This window comes from Helianthus annuus, chromosome 12 (assembly GCF_002127325.2).
Source record: "Helianthus annuus cultivar XRQ/B chromosome 12, HanXRQr2.0-SUNRISE, whole genome shotgun sequence".
NCBI lineage: Eukaryota > Viridiplantae > Streptophyta > Magnoliopsida > Asterales > Asteraceae > Helianthus > Helianthus annuus.
In genome coordinates this window covers 146,438,252-146,453,101 of record NC_035444.2, presented here as the reverse complement: position 1 = coordinate 146,453,101, position 14,850 = coordinate 146,438,252, and positions in this window count along the sequence as shown.

Here is a 14,850-nt window from a genome sequence, read left to right as displayed (position 1 = left end):
TTTAAGTTCAACAATTCATGATTATTAGTTTTTCAGAGCTAATATAATGAAATAACTAAGTATTTGATGTGGTAATTATCTGTATGATTTATTATAGTTGTGACATAGTGTTACTGTTGTACTTTTGTTGTTTTTTTCCCTTTTGTTATTTATTTAATTAATTTAATTTTTAGTTTTTTTTAATTTATTTAAGTTGAACCGTTTATACTTTTATAATATTTATTTTATTTCTGTTTTTGTCCTTTATCCTTATTTTTATATTATTTTGTTACAAATCTTCACCCTCTATTATACTATATTGACATTTATAACACGTGTTTTATATTTTGATTTAGCGGAAGCATGTATACAAACCAATCCAAACTAGACTTTGGATTGCTCACAGGGACTTTAGATGCAAAACCAAATAGAAGGAATAAAACCATCCATAAGGTGTTCATCGAAACATACGTTTTCGAAGAAACAACTAACCAAGTCGGTAACACCTTGAGTTCAACGAGCCGCTCGCTAGATGCCTAGATCTGTTAACACAAACAACCAGAAAACCTAAACATCTTTCGGTTTAGTCTTGCTTGTGGCAACCCAAAACCATCTGCTTCGGCCTACGGTAATCGTGTGCGATGGCACGCGGTGGTTGGTGTTGGTGCCGACGACGTTGAAGGGTGCCAACTAGGGGTGTTCAAAACTATCCATATCCGAAAATCCGATCCGAAATATCCGATATCCGAAATATCCGATTTTTTCAGTTCGGATTCGGAGTGATTTTCAAAATTTTCGGATATCCAAAATATCCAAAAATTTAATTTTCATTTTTTTTTCAGATATCTGAATATCCGAAAATATCCGAAGTATCCGAAGTATCCGAAAATATCCGAAATATCCAAAAAAATATCCGAAAACTTATATTCGGATATTCGAAACTATCCAAAATATCCGTTTCCGAATATGAAAAAATAATAAAAAAATAAAAATTAAATAAAAAGTTGGATTTTCGTATATCCGATTCAGTATCGGAGTCCGTATCCGAAATTTCGGATACGGATTCGGATAGTAAAATCTAGTATCCGAAAATTTCGAATATCCGAATTTTAATATATCCGGTTTTAAACACCCCTAGTGCCAACGACATAGGAGAGAAAGAGGGAGGAGGGTTGTAAGTTTGGTGCAACTTTTAACCTATCTAAACCTTTATTTATAACCTCAATACCTTAGGAGACAAGTTAGTGTTTTGAATTCAAACTCGATAGTTATCTTATAAAATCATAATTTAATTTAAATTCTATACTTATCTTCATTATTATATAATCGATTAATTTAACATTATAATTATAATTATCAACAATTTGATAATCTAGATGTATAATACTATATCTATGTCTATCCATTATACAACATAATAAATGAAATTAGGGGGACACGTATTAACCATTGAAACTATTTTTTTTGTTTTGTCCCTTTCTCACTTATTTAATTATGTATACTTAATTTTTTTTAATTAAAGGTAGTTATTATATTATACTAGGTTAGTTCCCCGTGTGTTACACGGGTTGAACAATCTAAACTATATAATAAATATTTCTTGTAAATGCAAACCAAACATAGAGACGTTTATATATACCAAATTGACATAAATGAGTTAATATAAAGATGATGTATGTTACTATTATAAAATTCATCAAAGAAACATGTAATCTTTGAAAATGATACAAAAATAAATATATTATATTATATAATACTTATTATTGTATTTACGTATTACATTATATTAATGAGAAATAAAAAGTTACAATTATAATTCGCACATTACCGAAAATAATTTGAATCCAAAAAATATTTACATAATTATTAGATTTTTAGCTTGATTTTAGCGACGTATTGCAACATTTTGTTATATATATATATATATATATATATATATATATATATTTAAAGTTAGATAGTAATAAATTATGAAAATAATATGTTGAGTAAAGTATATGGATGATCCCTGTGATTTATCAAAATTTTGAATTTAATCTCTAATTTTTCAAAAATAAACGAACACTATAGGTGGTTAGTAATAACAATCAAGTTATATATTTAGATATAATAATATGACAAACAAATTAAGACCTAAGTACGAACAATCAAGTTATATATTTAATTTAATAATAATAATATGACAACAAATATTGAACCTAACTATGTATAAATTTCTTAAAATAGACTAATAGACAATAATTAAAATCCCCATAATAAATAAATAAGATATTTGAGTGTGTTCCCTTTTCGTCAAACGAATTTTAAAATTTATGGTTAGATAATTTATTAAAAAATATGTTTCGTTATTATGAATTTTTTTCTAGAAGAGATTAAATTAAAATTAAACTAAATAATAATCATCTATAAGAGATTAAACTAAATAATATTTAATAGGAGGGTTATCTATAATTAATTAGAAGAGATTAATTAAACTAAATAGTAATTATCCATAAGATATGGCCTAATATGATGACAAGTGTCCCAAAATTGATTTCTTTTATTATATAGTATAGATTATTAACCAAATGAATTTAATATGAAATTAATTATTAATCTTTTTAATCTATATCTATAATTATATAATAAAAAAAGTTTACACCGAATTAAAGACAATTTTATAATCTTTAATTTGTATATTTTTTTTAAAACATACTATCATATAAAAATATTATGCTCATTTAAAATCGTGATGGAAAAGAAAAAAAAAAGAAAAAAGAAAAAGTCTAGGCCTAGACTCTTCTCCAATTTAGAGGCGAATGTAACATTTTTTCAGGGAAAATGTCTAGGTTTAGAAGCCTCCGGTACTCTTTGGGCGATACCTCCAACTTTCATGACACGTATTGCAATTTAGTTGGTTCTTTGGTTTAAAAGTGTAGCGTCTAAGCTTAGACGCTACAAGTACGACGGGTTTTGTAACACCTCGAAAATTTGCGTCCTATAAAGTAATGACACGTGTCATAAGTTTGCACGTGGTAATAAATACTACAGAGTGACTAAAGTTGACAAACGTAGAAAGTATGTGAATTCAAGGGTTCAAAATGTCAACAAGGGATAAATATACTTTACAGTAACCCTACATGATGCTCGTACCTTCAAACGAATGAATCATGAATCACACGGAACGAAATATGGAAGAAAGTGAGAGATTACAAGCTACAGGGGTTAAATGTGTCAACATGTTTAAGTTGTACCTCTGAGTGACCCTTAACAAACCCGAGGCTTTGTAACGGTAAAATATGCTCACTAGAATGCACGATATAAATTTCATCAAGATCCGTTATAAAATGAGAAAGTTATGATCGAATTCGTACATGAGGGGTTAAAAGCGTCAACATTGAAAGTTATGACTTTTCGGGAAGTAATAAACTAACCGAGGATTTATAAGTTGTGTAAAAGTCACGAGGCCCTTATACGTAAATAAGAAAGGCCCAAAGTTCAAAGTTACCCCTTCGAAACGCCAAGAGCCAGCTGCAATAATGTAAAAAGATTTGAAAAATCTTACAGCAGGTCTCAGGCGGGCCGCGTAAGAGTTGCATTGAGCTTATGCGGGCCGCGTGGAAAGTAGAAAGATTTGGTTCTGTCAGAGAGATTCAGGCGGGCCGCGTAAAGGTTGAAGGACCTTTGACGCGGGCCCGTGAGATGGCCAGATACAGAAAATGCGGACAGAAGCACTGTTTGGTGTTTTAACCGACTTAGAGCCATTATTAAGCAGCATGGGTGCCCCCTAAACGACCCCTAGGCTCTAGGGACAAGTGTTGATGATCTGGGATCCATTATAGACTTGTGTGGCAATGATCTAAGGTGTCTAAGTTACTATAAAAGGCCATGAGATGCAACCATTGTAACCACACCTTCATTCAACACTTCTGATCATTTCTGGAGCTCAAGTGTCTTCACTAAGCATCTATGGTCGTGCATAGGACTTCAGTAAGTGTGCTTAACCCTTCTTAGTTAAGTTTTTGCTTAGTTTTAGCTTAAAAGTCAATCCGTCGTAATTAACGATTGACTTGACGATTAATCACAAATGGTCCAGTGATTAGTCGAATCAAAGATAGTTATATGTTGGTAATTATGTGGGCATTAAACCCATAAAAGGGCACCCTCTGATTCCCACTCTAACTAGTCCAAATGTCGGGTCAAAGTTGCTTAGAAAAAGTCAACAGAATGCTAATTTTCGATTTAACGCATAATTAACAATGTAGATGGCATGTAACCTGTTTTATCACTCATATAACTTGATAATAAGTATTATAACTGGTCTAAGCTTGTTTGATCCGACCATTTACTGTTTTGACCCGGTTCGGAACCGAAAGTCGCAAAACTTTGACTTTTGCTTTGACTTCAGTTCTAACCCGTTTTGGTATGATTTAGATATGCCTTAGGACTCTCTTAGGACCAGGTTACATGATGGTATAACCCTCTGTGGCTGGTTCGTTGTTTGTCCGAGTCGTTTGCACATTTCCGTTATATGCTTAAAAGTTGACCATAATGCCCTTTTGATCTTAAAACGAGAATTTTGGATATGTGAAAGGACAGTAACCTTAGTTACTGATTTCTAAACATGTCCCTAAAATTTCATGTCAATCCGAGGTCTAGAATAGGAGTTATGCTAAATAGTGCAATTAAGAAAACTTTTGTAATTAAACAGTGCAATTAGCATAAAGCATATCTAAACCCAAATTTCGACACCAAACCTTTTACACACTGATGTAAAATAATATTTTGGGATTTTTAAAGATTTTTAATTATTTTTAACCTGCTCATAACCTGCGGTTATGGCGTTGATTCGGTAAATACCGAATATACCCTTTCCGGACCTAAAATGAGTTCTACATGGTATTTTGACCCGAATCCAATTTCTACTAATTCCATATAATAAATAAAGTATTTTGAACTTTATAACCTGGTCAGAAAACTCAGATTTCCTGTATAACCCGGAAATCTCTTTTATAATCTTTAAAATGACCAAAATACCCCTACGGGGCGTATATTGAGATTAAACTCGTTATGGACATAATGGAAGGTATCCTACTGACATCACAACCTCTTTAGAGCATATTGACTTAGGAAACCTGTGTAAGACTCTTACGGTTACCCGTTACGCTATTTACGCGTTCGGTACGGTTTATGTAACTAGGTTACATAAATTAGCCGAAACGGGTCAAACCTTGTCGTTTTTATCTCAAAATCCAGAATGTGATTGGATTACCCATATTAAAAAAGTCTTCAAACTTGTCGGATCTAAATCACATTTTATTCCGGTCTTCGCTTAATCGTGCGTTCGAACCGTATCTTTCGTTAAAACTAACCGGTCTAAGTTAAAGCTTAATCAAAGACCCGTTAGGATTCTAATAGGTTATTATAAACCTTCGTTCCAGAATAGGAGACCCGGTAAAAGCTACTTGCATTAGCTGTTTGTGAATTATACTTGCAAAGGTAAATACTTTTAACTTATTTCCCTATACGGGCTTGGGGTACGGTATATAGAATACCGCTTGGTCGGGCATTTGACCTTAATCGATTAGTGGTTAAGTATTGTAAAGATGACCCGTTAAAAATTTGATTTGTTTGCTTAAAGCCTTTGGGGGGTTAATGACCATGTCCCCGATATCTCTGGCATCATCTTACGAGATGGCCACGACCTAAGCACGGGGTGTAGGCGTACACCTGACAGCTGCATAGGAAAAATGGTATCTCACTTAAGGATTAACCTTGTGGGTATTATACCTGTGGTGTGTCTATTAGTCTTTAACCCGGTCTACGGAACGGGCTACTGAACGCAAAGAAACATGTAATTCGTTTACTAGTATTATATTAAAATAATTATCCCAAATTATAAAAGTTTGTGCCACGTGCATTCAAATCAATTTTATTAAACCTTTTACAAAAGTGTCGGTTGAATGTATTTACCAGTGTAAACTGACGTATTTTCCCAAAAAGGTTAACTGCAGGTACTAAACGAACTAGGCTGGCTTCCTCCTAACGTCCACAATAAGTCTCACAAGCTTGGACGTCAAGCTGTTGAACATTATTCCTATTTTATTTTGATCCCCTGTGGATTATTTCAACTATTTGTGATACATGATATTACATTAACATTAAGTTGAAATATATCTATCTTTTGCTTCCGCTGTGCATTTAAATATTGTGTTGTTTGACTGTATTGTTGCTAACTACGTCACGGTAATCCTCCACCGGGCCCACCGGTGAAACGTGTGAAAATCGGGGTGTGACAGGTTGGTATCAGAGCCAACGTTGAGTGAATTAAACACTAGCCTTTTGTGTTTAATCTCAATGACACAATTGCACGTAATCGAGTCTAGACAAGAACATAGGACGATCCCGAATTGTTGCTTTAGTTTGTCCTTTATTGTTTGTTATTTATTTAAAATTGTGAAAGCAGGAAATATGCCACCAACAATCAGAAGAGGAGGAAGAGGCAAAGGGCCAATCACTACCCACAATGATCACGAGGCCGGACCTTCACACATGCGAGCTCCTTCCAGCACAAGGAGTGCCGAACCTCAGAGGAACAGGAGGAACCTCTTTGAGCCCGCTAGACGGTCTACCTCACACAGTTCGACACCTTCATACCATCACTCTTTTGGGCCGAACTCAGAAAACGAGCCCGATAACCCTCAGCCTTCATATATACCTCTCCAGCGATCCCTTTCGCACCACTCTTTTGGCGACCCTACTCCTGTCTTTCAGGGCCGGTTCAACCCTTTCGAGATCTCTGATGGGTCATCCTTCCACGGAACACCCTATCAGGGTCCAGACAGTTATCAGGCGAGGTTCAACCAGTGTGAGTGGTACTTTACACCCTCTCACCATTTATCGCCTCATGAGCAACAACAACAGCAGCAGCAGGATCCCTCCGAGGATTCACGTTTCGTGGCAGTTACACCACCGCCTCCACCGCCACCAGTTCATCAAGCACCTCCGGATCCACTAAGGCGTAGGAGAACAGGCGCGCGGATGTCCACACGATGAGGGGATTTTCACTTTAGCACCCCGCGCCACTCAAGTGGAAGTCATTTTCCGCCACTGTCTGAAGACCCACAAAGGGGTGGACCTTCTAATCCACCTGCAGAGGTGAATTCTGCACCAGTTGCACCACCTCCGCCACCATTCGGTTATGATAACCCGATACCTACATACGCCGGTTCCACAACATATAACCCGTTTGAGCTGCCGACTCACACCCACTATAATTATGCTGACGCCGACCCATACTTGGTAGCGGCCAATTACAACGCCCTCCATCCAGAAGGACCTTATGGAAATCCTTGGGGAATGGGATACTCAGCTCATGGGTATCCAGCACCTGCTAGACCTCCGGTTCAGCAGCCGTTGCAGCAGCCACGTTTTTCCCCACCGGAGCAGGAAGAAATCCTCCACCGTTTAAACAGGGTGGAACGAGACTTTGAGCAAGAACGTAAGAACAATCGTGGATTCCTCAAAGGCCTAGCAAACCTGTTAAAAGGAAAGAAGAAGCGAGATCATTAGTCTCTATATGTACTATTGTAATTCCTATTTCAATCAAGTCCCTGCGTGGACATTTGTCTTAGTATTTAGTCCCTGCGTGGACTTGTTTTAGTCCCTGCGTGGACATTTATTGTGTGTTTAGTCCCTGCGTGGGCTTGCCTTTCAGTCCCTGCGTGGACTTATCTTTCAGTCCCTGTGTGGACATCTATCCTAGTATTTGGTCCCTGCGTGGACTTGTTTTCTGTGTAACCTCTGCGTAGGTATTTCGTCTTTTAAAAAGTCCCGTTTAGGGCAGTGTGTAACCTTTTTATATGTATTGGAATGTTAAGTTTATAAATTTCATTTTGTCATTATATGCATAAATATATGAAGTAAATAAATCAAAAATCATTCCTTTTAAATTAATCTGCCTACCAATTATTAAATAAAGAATCTTAACGGTATAACCTAGCCTTCGTGTCATTATAAGACCCGGCCAAGATGGTAAGACCTGATTAAAAGATTCAAATCCCTGTTAACCTCTGTAACATGTTAACACTCCTGGCAGACGTGATTCATTAAAATCACACGTGTCATTTTTACACAAGGATCATTCAAGGGATTCCAAACCTAATTTAATGATTTATAAATCATGGGTTTAAATCATCGATTATGATGATCACATATCAAGCATCCATTAGTGATGTAGTGCTTACAGGCCATACTCATTGTCATATAAGACATAAGACAGTTGTAGTCTATGACTCCCTGTCAGAAAAGGGTAAAGAACTATGTTCAAACCTTTATGCCTTGATTCTCTGAAATCCTGGCTTATAAATTAAAATGTCCCTGTGACTAGGCTTTTGTGCCACTAACAATATTGTTTGTAATTAGGATAAGTTATACATAAATGTGAGTAACAAATTAACCAAATATGGTCTATGTTTACCATGGTTAATGAATTGCCAGAAAGGGCAATTCCACAATAAACTCCCAAATAAATTATTTCCATTATTTTATGTAGCAGTTCAAGATACAAATGGCTGACTCGGACGAAATTAATAATCATCCAAAGGAGAATGAGAATGATAACGCCCGAATTAATATAACGGGTGCTGAACTGAAAGCGTTAGTAGACAACGCTGTTACAACGGCCTTAGAACGGCAGTATGAGGAATATAGCGGGTCTCGAAGTAGGACGCTATCCGCACCACATTCTAAGCCCAAGACTCATTCCGAGGCACATAGCAAGCCACCACCCTCCAAGAAGGAAGAACCGAAGAAAGATGATGATCGTCGCTCTTCGAACCATAATAGCGTCCCGTCTCAAAAAGTTGTGCTGAACCAAGGACCCCGTGATAAGGGTTGCTCCTACAAATACTTTGTTTCATGCAAGCCCCAGGATTTTACGGGGGAAAAGGAGCGATAGACTGCATGACCTGGTTGGATGAGATGGACACGGTGGTTGATATCAGCGGGTGCGCTGAAAAGGATGTAGTGAAGTTTGTGTCGCAATCATTCAAGGGTAAGGCCTTGGCCTGGTGGAGATCATTGATTCAGGCTATTGGGAAAGTTCCACTGTATAGTATGTCATGGGAACAATTTGTTGCCCTCATTCGAGAGAACTACTGCCCTCAGCATGAGGTAGAAAAGATCGAGTCGGATTTTCTATCATTAACTATGAAGAACTTGGATTGCCAAGCTTACCTTACGAGCTTTAACACGATGTCAAGGTTGGTTCCTTATCTGGTGACCCCAGAACCTAAAATAATAGCTCGTTTCATAGGGGGCTTGACTCCGGAGATCAAGGCTAGTGTGAAAGCCTCTCGGCCAGCTACATTCAGGTTAGTAGCTGATATATCCTTATCCCTCACGCTAGATGCGGTCAGGCTGAGATCGCTGAGGAACAAGGATGCCGAGAAGAGAAAACATGATGATGATGACAACTCGCGTCAATCGAATAAGAAGCACCGTGGAAGCAATGACCACAAGAAAGGATCTGGTTCAAGGAAAGATGGGCATCAGTCTGGGGATAAGCCCAAGTGTAAGACTTGCCAGAAATACCATTTTGGGAAATGCAGACTTGACTCCAAATCCCAATCTCAGTCGATACGTTGTGGGATTTGCAAATCCACGGAACATAAGACCCTGGAATGCAAGAAGCTGAAGAACGCAATGTGTTACAGTTGCAATGAGAAGGGGCACATTAAGACGAATTGCCCAAAGAATGCAAAGAAAGCTGACGAAGGGAAGAAGACCAATGCGAGAGTCTTCAGAATGGATGCAAAGGAAGCTGTGCAGGACGACAATGTGATCACAGGTACCTTCCTTGTAAATGATGTCTATGCAAGAGTACTATTTAATTCAGGAGCTGATAAATCTTTTGTAGACAATAAGTTTTGCAAATTGTTGAATTTACCTGTTAAGACTTTAAGTGTGAGGTATGAGGTGGAACTAGCTGATGGCACCTTAGAAACCGCCTCAACCATTTTAGAGGGATGTTCCATATCCATTAGGAACCACGCTTTTCCCCTGACCCTACTTCCTTTGAAGTTAGCCGGTTTTGACATAGTTTTGGGTATGGACTGGTTATCTCATAACCAGGCCCAGATTATCTGTAATAAGAAGCAAGTGGTGATCAAGACTCCATCTGGTGAACCACTTACCATTCAGGGAGACACCCAGTATGGACTGCCTGAGCAAGTGACTATGCTCAAGGCTTCTAGATGTTTGAAAAAGGGTTGTGTCATCTATATAGCACAAGTAACTATCGATGAGCCGAAACCCAAGATCGAAGATATCCCTGTTATTTCGGAATACCCTGAAGTCTTTCCGGAGGAACTACCTGGTTTACCCCCAGATAGGCAAGTGGAGTTCAGGATTGACATTATTCCAGGGGCAGCACCTGTTGCTAGAGCTCCCTACAGATTGGCACCAACAGAGATGAAGGAATTGAGAACACAACTGGATGAATTGCTAGCCAAAGGTTTTATTAGACCTAGTTCGTCTCCTTGGGGAGCACCAATCTTATTTGTCAAGAAGAAGGATGGATAGATGCGTCTGTGCATCGACTACCGTGAGCTTAACAAGGTCACTATCAAGAATAGATATCCATTACCCAGGATCAACGATCTGTTCGACCAACTTCCAGGGGCAAGCTACTTCTCTAAGATTGATCTGAGATCAGGTTATCACCAACTGAAGGTTAGAGATAAAGACGTACACAAGACTGCATTTAGGACTCATTATGGTCATTACGAGTTCCTAGTGATGCCTTTCGGGCTCACTAATGCACCAGCAGCATTCATGGATCTCATGAACCGTGTCTGCAAGCCATACTTGGACAAATTTGTCATTGTATTCATAGACGACATTCTCATCTATTCGAAGAACCAAGCTGATCATGGAAAGCATCTTCGATGTATTCTCTCACTACTTCAACAAGAGAAGCTTTACGCCAAATTCTCTAAATGTGAATTCTGGCTTCGAGAAGTCCAATTCCTTGGACATATGGTTAGTGAGCGTGGTATTCAAGTGGATCCCGCCAAGGTGGAAGCTGTCATGAATTGGCAAGAGCCGAAGACGCCCACAGAAATTCGCAGCTTCTTAGGATTAGCAGGTTATTACAGACGCTTTATTGAGAATTTTTCAAGGATTGTTGCACCCCTAACTTCTTTAACTAGAAAGAATGTCAAGTTTAACTGGGGTCCTAAGCAACAAGACTCCTTCGATATCCTTAAGCAGAAGCTAAGCAATGCACCTGTGTTGACATTGCCGGACGGAATAGAAGAGTTTATAGTATACTGTGATGCATCACACATCGGGATGGGTTGTGTGCTTATGCAGAAAGGCAAGGTTATTGCCTATGCTTCACGTCAGTTAAAGGTGCATGAAAAGAATTACACCACGCATGACTTGGAGTTGGGTGCCGTTGTATTTGCATTGAAGCTCTAGAGGCACTATTTATATGGCATCAAGTGTGTGATCTATTCTGATCACAAGAGCCTCCAGCACCTGTTCAACCAAAAGGATTTGAATATGAGGCAACGACGATGGATGGAGACTTTGAATGATTATGATTGTGAGATAAGATACCATCCTGGCAAGGCGAATGTAGTCGCCGATGCCTTGAGTCGGAAGGAAAGAGTAAAGCCTATTAGAATCAATGCCAAGAGCATTGAGATAAAGAATAGCTTAAATGAAAGGTTGTTAGCTGCACAGAAGGAAGCTGTGCTGGAAGCTAACTATCCTAATGAAAAGCTAGGAGTGACTGAAGAACAGTTATCCTGTGGAAAGGACGGAATTCTGAGGTTAAATGGACGAATATGGGTTCCAGTTTATGGGGGACTACGAGATGTTATCCTCCAGGAAGCCCACAGTTCCAAATACTCCGTTCATCCTGGAGATGACAAGATGTACCAGGATTTGAAAGCAAACTTTTGGTGGATAGGCTTGAAGAAGTCCATAGCTACCTATGTAGCTAAATGTTTGACTTGTGCGCAAGTCAAAGCTGAACATTAAAAGCCGTCAGGTTTGCTGCAACAGCCTGAACTTCCCGAGTGGAAGTGGGAAATGGTGACGATGGATTTCATCACCAAGTTGCCGAAGACAAGGAAAGGAAATGATACGATATGGGTGATAGTTGATAGGTTGACTAAGTCAGCACATTTCCTACCCATTAAGGAGACTTATAGCTCTGACATGTTAGCCCAATTGTACGTAGATAAGATTGTATCTCTACATGGTGTGCCTGTGTCTATTATCTCTGACAGAGATACCAGATACACGTCACATTTTTGGAAAAGTTTCCAACAATCTTTGGGCACGCGCTTAAACTTCAGTACGGCTTACCACCCTCAAACGGAGGGACAGAGTGAGCGTACAATCCAAACTTTGGAAGACATGCTTCGTGCATGTGTGATTGACTTAGGTGGCAGTTGGGATAACCACCTACCATTAGTCGAGTTCTCATATAACAATAGCTACCATACGAGCATTAAAGCTGCTCCTTTCGAAGCCTTGTATGGTAGAAAGTGTAGAACGCCCGTTTGTTGGGCGGAAGTTGGAGATGTCCAGATGACAGGACCTGAAATAATATTTGAAACGACGGACAAGATTGTCCAAATTCGTGACCATTTGAAAGCTGCCCGAGATAGGCAGAAAAGCTATGCAGATTTGAAGCGTAAACCTTTTAACTTCGAAGTAGGTGACAAGGTATTGCTTAAAGTATCACCCTGGAAGGGAGTGATGCGATTCGGAAAGAAAGGCAAGTTAAGCCCGAGATACATTGGACCCTTCGAGATAATCGAACGTGTCGGATCGGTTGCCTATAAATTAAACTTACCGGAAGAGCTCAGTAGTATTCATAATGTTTTCCACATCTGCAATCTAAAGAAGTGTTTCGCTGATGAATCGCTAGTTATACCGCATACAGATGTACACATCGATGAAAGCTTGAAGTTTGTTGAAAAACCTGTGTCGATCGAGGATCGACAGGTTAAGAAGCTTCGAAGGAAGTATATACCGATTGTAAAGGTAAAATGGGATGCCCGTAAAGGTCCCGAGTACACGTGGGAGGTAGAGTCCACGATGAAAGAAAAGTACCCTCATTTGTTTCAGTAAATCTCGAGGTCGAGATTTCTTCTAAGGGGGTGAGAATGTAACACCTCGAAAATTTGCGTCCTATAAAGTAATGACACGTGTCATAAGTTTGCACGTGGTAATAAATACTACAGAGGGACTAAAGTTGACAAACATAGAAAGTATGTGAATTCAAGGGTTCAAAATGTCAACAAGGGATAAATATACTTTATAGTAACCCTACATGATGCTCGTATCTTCAAACGAATGAATCATGGATCATACGGAATGAAATGTGGAAGAAAGTGAGAGATTACAAGCTACAGGGGTTAAATGTGTCAACATGTTTAAGTTGTACCTCTGAGTAACCCTTAACAAACCCGAGGCTTTGTGACGGTAAAATATGCTCACTAGAATGCACGATATAAATTTCATCAAGATCCGTTATAAAATGAGAAATTTATGATCGAATTCGTACATGAGAGGTTAAAAGCGTCAACATTGAAAGTTATGACTTTTCGGGTAGTAATAAACTAACCGAGGATTTATAAGTTGGGTAAAAGTCACGAGGCCCTTATACGTAAATAAAAAAGGCCCAAAGTGCAAAGTTACCCCTTCGAAACGCCAAGAGCCAGCTGCAATAATGTAAAAAGATTTGAAAAATCTTACAGCAGGTCTCAGGCGGGCCGCGTAAGAGTTGCATTGAGCTTATGCGGGCCGCGTGGACAGTAGAAAGATTTGGTTCTTGTAGGATCGTGATTCGACCCGAATGAGTCGTTCAGAGGCGTTCTTCTATGTTTCAGGTGCAGAATAACAAGAAACGTAGATAGAAATAGCTTGTTCTTCACTTAATCTACTGTTTTATTGATTTGACAATGATTACAGCTCGATCTTCACACCGGCAGCACTTCGGTATGGAATTTGACCAAGTTACAAATGATATCCGCTCATGTGGTATTTATAGTGTTGGTAGGTTCCCACATACGGACATGTACGAATAAGCGGACCTAACCTGATAGGTTCCCATATACGGACATGTACGTATAAGCGGACCTAACCTGATAGGTTCCCATATACGGACATGACACATAAGCGGACCTACTCTCTAAAACACATATACTCTCCAGTTTTCTCGTAAAAGGCGCCCTGATCTATACAACACAATGTATAACATGATCCAAGACGAAATAAACAGATGTACTGCACCAACAGACTCCCCCTTAGATGTTGATGGATTCGTTCATTGAGTCACGACTATGTTGTGTCTTCACATCTTCAGTCTTAATCAGTCTCTGGGCTTTTCTCTCTCTCTATCTTCAGTCTCCCCCTCTCGATTTACTGGTATTCCTTTGTTCTTCAGTAACATCTTCAGGATCGTTATCTGGCCTTCACAGTATCAAGATCAATTTCCAGGATCGAAACTTGGCTTTCTTCAATCAGAGTTCTTCAGGAATCGAGACCTGGCACTCTATCTTCAGATCCAAGATCGAAACCTGGCTATTCCTGCACATTCTTAACCCAGAAATAAATTTTCTAAAAATATCAATTTGAAAACATCAACACTAACTCTTCCTCAGAAATAAGTTCACCAACTACAACTCTCCCTCAAATTACTTTCTCTATGATGAACCACTTGTTGATTAAAAAAAATTTGACATTTAAAGCATACTTCCCCTCACAACAATGTCATCATGTTTAGCACTCGGAATTTTGAAAATCAGCTTTCCTACATCAGTTGTCGAAAATCTTTTTGACTTTTTCAAAAGTTTATGCTAAAACACA